A 6,123-nucleotide genomic window follows, 5' to 3' on the forward strand; every position below is an offset into this window, starting at 1 on the left:
ATTTTGCCTGTTTTTATTTCTTGAACATCTTTTGGAGGAAATAAAAAATGTTGTTAACATTGGTACCAGCATGCATGTAGACTTTCTTTACAAGTTGAGTCAAGTAAGTACATATATTGGTTATTTTCTCAAGCATATTGTGACAGCATTAATAGTTGCTCAGTTGTGGCAAATGCCATACTGTAAATAGTGTTTTGTCCTTAGCTCATGCACTACCTCTTATGAGAGCCATATTGAACACAGTAACCTAGAAGACGTGTTCCAACTTACTATAAAAAGCTGGCCTGTTGTCGCAGAAAAAAAATCAAAAACTTTTAAGGCTTGTAGAAGCCTTATTTTGGAAAACTGTCAATCAAATAAAATGACAACTGGAAGCACTTTAACTTCTGTCTTTGATTACAATAACACGGGGCAAGTTTATGTTTCTTATAATGTACCTGGCAATATGAAGTACTAGCCTCTAAATAAAAATGTTTGATTCCTACACAGAGAAATATAATCTGGTCACAGTGTTCCTACAGGTTTCTCATTTTCTTTGACTTAAAAAATATTCCTCATTGGGCAGGGGAAGAGGAATAAGTTTTTAGTAAAAACTTATTTCGATTTTTAAACCAATTAATATATGTATTGCTTAATTCTTGTAAATGCATCTTAGTTCAACACACATTATCACAGAACATTTATGCTCATGACTACTGGAATTTTCAGTGATATAAAAATAAGGAAATATCAATAAATACAGTTGAAATTTTATGCCACAAAGCAAATTGGGGAGATCATTTCCACAAAATATTAGTAAAATATCTGTTATAAAAATATGGTCTTCCTGTTTCTATGCAATGCCACTGGTTATCTGAAGTACAGCCAGGTTCACACAGAGCCCTAGTTACATTCCCGACTGCTCAGACAGTAAATTGATTTGCATGTGAGTCAAGTCAGTTAGTAGATGTTCATGTTCTTACTTCAGCCACATAGGAAATTTAAGGTTCACTTTTAGGTCAAAGCACAATGAATTGCTAAAAAGGTAAAAGGTTTAAAATGCAGAAAATATTAGTGATGGAAGAACATATGCAATACTCTAAATGATCCTAAAATCCCTTTTGTGTTTTACACTACAAAATATTGAGATTATGAAAAATTATGATATTTTATAATCTAAATATCACCCAATTTGCATGATGATTTTCCCACTTTATCAATAAATGATATCCTGTAATTTGTGCCAATAAAAACAATGGAATATACCCATTCTTCTTTGAAAATGATGCAATATGGGATGCATTCACAGGTTGAATGTATTTCTATTTATCTCCAATGGTGAAGACAGTGGCCTTCGTTGGAAAACAATGAATTGAGGGAACATTTATGAGTTTCATCATAGCCACATGTGCATGCAAATCACAGCATTCCAATTCATATCCTATTGCAAAATGATAAAATTTGCATTGTATGTATTTATCCCAATTAAAATTCCTAAGAATACAGAAAATATGAGCTTATTGGGTAGTATTTCCAAAGGGCACTGGACCATAGAATTATGTGAAACTCTAAAGGGTGTCTTCACACAATACACAAGATTAACTTTCTATTTCTTTTCATGCCTGTACACTCTTTTATCTTCAGTTCAGGACACATACAGTATTTTTGATAGCCGGATAGTGTGGCTATTTAATACCTTTAGATGACCCAAAAGTCCATGATACATAATTGAACAACAGAAAACTTGATCTTGCATTCATTCTAGGTCATATTTCTGAGCAGAATAAAAATGTATACAAAACCAAATACATGGAAATCAGTATTTTCAAAGGAGAAAGGTTCTGCTTAATGTTGAAAACATATGTTTATTTCACATCTGTGGCAATGACACTTTAAGCCCTATGAAAACAAAAACTGAAATTATTTAAATAAGGAAGAACGTTCATAGAAAAATACTTACTAAAACTTGATCATATGGCAGTCAACGTGTCACAGAATTCCTAATAATGTGTCCTAATTCACATAAATAAATAGCAGAGACAAAATAATTTGATACAAATGTGTCATTCTTTCATTCTGGCGTGGTTTGGTTTGGTTTCTTTTTGTATATTATTTGCTTATTTTTATATTTCAAATAATAATATAGTAACAAATTCCATTTCACCTCCTCAAAACAACCTAAATAACTCATCCCATTCTATTTCACATTGTGTCCAATCATTATGTCAAGTCTATATGTATATTTTTCATGGACTACTAATCATATAGTTTTTAAGGAAATATCCAGAGGTCCTTACAGCATGTGTCTTTTTAAGCTCTTATGTTTTCAAACTACAGATGATATAGGGACCAGGCCTCATTTCCTCATTAACAACTTAGGGTCTGAGCCTCAGAATGATGGAGGATGCTGACAAGAGCAAAGATATCCAGAAAAATAGAATGCATCCTTTAAAAATAAGTAAACCCAGTACTCAGAGTGTGAGGCCAAATGAGTGCAGGCTCACTGAAATCCTGCAAAGAACATGATGAGACCATATTTCAACGTACAAAGAAGATAATATGGGCCAAGGGAACCAGAAAACCCTGAGATGCATTATTGTTTCAGTGTTATTGAACTGTTACAAATATACCTCAGATAGAATACCCACAGTTCACACAGCGGAGGTGAACATCCTGTTATAAAGCCTACAGAATCTGAGGGAAAAATGGATGGACCAAAGCTTTTTTTCTTTTAGAATAAATCACTATGAAATATCTGTTTACTGAACAGATCATTTTGTGTTTTGATCAACCAAAGTAATTCATAAAACACTTCAATCCCTTCTTCCTAACTTACTGAACAGATCATTTTGTGTTTTGATCAAGGAAAGTAACTCATAAAAGACTTCACTACTTTCTTCCTGACCACTGTCTTTGTCTTTCACCTTGCATAAAATAATAATCCTTCAGAAGCTTATAATTTTGGAATTTGGAAGAACTATTTAGATGAATTAAGGCACATACAATACAGAGCTCAGATCTTCCAACCATGGAGGACATTAGTCTCACACATACATCATAGCTTTCTTCAAATGTAGTTACTGAATCATCCTGACCAGCATAGTACTGTACTTTATGTTGATTATTAAATGACATAGTTGGGCATATTTTCTGCTTTCTTTGGTCATAGGAATATGGAGAAGAGACACTAGGGATAGGACAATGAGAACTTGAGGACTGCCACTGTAAATCAGAATACAAAATCCCAGTAGACAGGTGCAAATTTTTATTACAGTTATTAGAATATCATGCTGCCCAAAATGTCATAGTTCATATGATTAGGAAAAAACATGATAATTCTTCTTGTCTCTTATTCATCCTAAAATCACCCAGAACTTACATGAATAAACTGTTGGACTGTGTGGCCATGGTGAAGGTCTGTGAATATGATGAGCCGCAACCCCCTATCTCCTGCTTGTTCACTGGTGAAGATTCAAGCTCACTCTTGAATCCTGAGTGAATATAATAGAAGAGCTTCCTGATGCAGAGCACTGGAAGAAGAGCAAACCTGGTTATATAGTACTGGATTACAGAGAAAAAGATGATGACATACAGTAACAGGCTAACTAATTATTCTTACATAAACTTAGAAACTCAGTGCACAGAGCTGGTGATTATACATACTGGTCCACAATTTTCTAATCTCTAAGGAATTCCTGGAGTTAATGGAGGAAGCAGAAGAGATGTTGAATGTTCTCCAGAGGTTAGCTATGAGATTTTTGTTGCCTTCCTGAATTTTTCATTTTCTGTTTTATTTCAGTTAGTAATCCCTTTAGTAATTCTTTATTTTTATTACTATTAGTAAGTTCTACTGAATGTACTACTCAATGTCTGGAGAAATCTGTTTTTTTCTGGTGTGGCAATCCATAGGCCAGAAATTAACCATGTCTATTCTCAAGATTCATGCCAGAGAGATCTTTGACTCCCAGGAAATCCCACTGTTAAGGTTGATCTCTGAACCTCAAAAGCTGTCTTCCAACCTGCTGTGCCCAGCAGTGTCTCCACTGACACGCATAAAGCCCTGGAACTCTGTGGCATTGATAACATGTGCTACTTGGGAAAGGGGTCAAGCCAGCTTAGCACATACATAAGAGTATGGCAGCTACTCTGGGAAGAAAGAAACCAAATGTGGAACAAGAAAAGCTGAACAAACTGATCATCAAGATGGATGACACTAAAAATAAATCTAAATTTGTTGCAAATGCCATAAAGTAATGTCTCTGGATGTTTCTAAATCTGATGCCATGGAAAGGGTGATGTCCCTGTACTCTGACATCACTGACTTAACTAGCAACCTTAGAGCCATCTTGCATGTCCCAGCTTTCAACACGAACAACACTGGTTTTCATGCTGGCAACAAGTTAGCCATGCAGGAGTTCATGATCCTGACACCTGGGTCATCCAGTTTCGGGAAAGCCATGTGCACCAGGACAGAGCCTTACCACAACCTTAAGAATGCCATCAAGAAGAAATAAGGGAAGGAAGTCAACAAGGTGAGAGATGAGAACAGGTTTCTGCTTAACATCTTGGAGAATAAAGAAGCCTTGGAGCTACTGAAGGCCAAAATTACAAAGGGCAGCTACACTGACCATGGTTTTATCAGTATGGACATGACTGCCTCTGAGTTCTTCAGGTATAGAAAATGTGACCCGGACTTCAAGTCTGGGACTCCAACGAGGGTATCAGACATGAACAGTTGGCTGACCTGTGTAAGACATTCATCCAGGAGTATCCAGTAGTGTCATTTGAAAACCACATTGAGCAGGCCATCTAGTAAGCTCAGTGGAAATGCACAGCTATTGCAGGTATGCAGGTGTTTGGGGATGATCTCATAGTGACTAAGGCTAAATGGGTTGCCAAGGCTGTGACAGAGAACTCCTACAACTGCCTCCTACTCCAAGTAAACAAGATAAGCACTGGGACCAAGTCTGTGCAGGAGGGTAAACTACCCAGCCCAATGGTTGGTGCATCGCGAAGTCCCATTGCTATGGGGACACTGAGGTTACATTCATAACTGACCTCTTGGTGGGTTTCTTTGCTGGGTATATCAAGGCTGAAACCCTTGCAGATTAGAGCACTCAGGCAAGTACATTCAAGTCCTTATAATTGGGAAAAAGATGGGCAGTAACGTGAAACTTGCTGGCAGGTCCTGCAAGAATACCCTAGGTAAGAGGGATGGGCTGGTGATCCCTGGAGCCACCAGTCAATTAGACCATGTCCCTGAGGTCATGGAGATGGATCAAGGATGCCACCAGGAGCCCTGATGAAAACCACATCTTTGTAATCATGTGATTTGTCAAAATCATTGTGTCTGTTGCTACAATTCCAAGCTAGTGTCTGGAGCCCTTATAACTCCAGTGTAATCCCTGGAGACCCCATGTCAATGGCTCTACAAGCAATATGAAAACCTCTGTGACCCCAAAGTAAATTAATAAGTTAATGAATAAATTTTACTTTCACATCTTGAATTTTTCATTGTTTTTTGCTTTCACAGAATTCATTTTCAGTATATTCTTTAACAGAATCATCTGCAAGATCCTTGAATATATTCATAAATACTATTTGTGAAGTCCTTCTATTGTGGTTCAGCTATATTGCATTTCTCAAGGCCTCCAGAAAGAGGGTTACCAGCTTCTGGTGGAGGCTAATTCCCTTGGCATGTGTGTGTCTTTGTACTGGGGCCTAAACATCTGGAGCTATGATGTGTGAAGTATTTCTTAGTGTTGATATCTGTATTGTTTTGCTGCTGTTACCCTCTCTAGATCTTAGGCAAGTGAGGTGGCCCCTGGGTCTTTGGTAAAGAGTACTTCTGTGTGTATGCCATTGGCAGAAAGGAATGGAGATGGGCTCAGGGGAAAGTATGAGATGAATATGGGTCCACACCAAGATATAGAATCCTGGAGAATGTGGTTGTGGCAGAAGGAGAGGTTCTTGAAAAGAGGCTGTAGTAATATAAATAAGTCGGGAGAGACAGGCATGAAAGGGCAAGGGAAACCCTGGTTCTATAACAACTATAACAAAATGTTGAGTTTCCAGTGAATTGATTTAATTGGGAGGAGGGACTCCTTCAAAAAGGCTGCAACATTAATAGGAGTAAAGTCTGAA

At 37.2% G+C, this 6,123-nt stretch overlaps 1 pseudogene; it reads left to right on the top strand.

Moving 5' to 3' along the window:
- The first annotated feature begins 3,902 nt into the window (after nucleotides 1–3,902).
- LOC121136345 lies at nucleotides 3,903–4,757 on the top strand (annotated as a pseudogene).
- Nucleotides 4,758–6,123: the final 1,366 nt, after the last annotated feature.

The sequence above is a fragment of the Mesocricetus auratus genome, unplaced genomic scaffold (genome assembly GCF_017639785.1).
Source record: "Mesocricetus auratus isolate SY011 unplaced genomic scaffold, BCM_Maur_2.0 Super-Scaffold_100066, whole genome shotgun sequence".
Classification (NCBI taxonomy): Eukaryota; Metazoa; Chordata; class Mammalia; order Rodentia; family Cricetidae; genus Mesocricetus; species Mesocricetus auratus.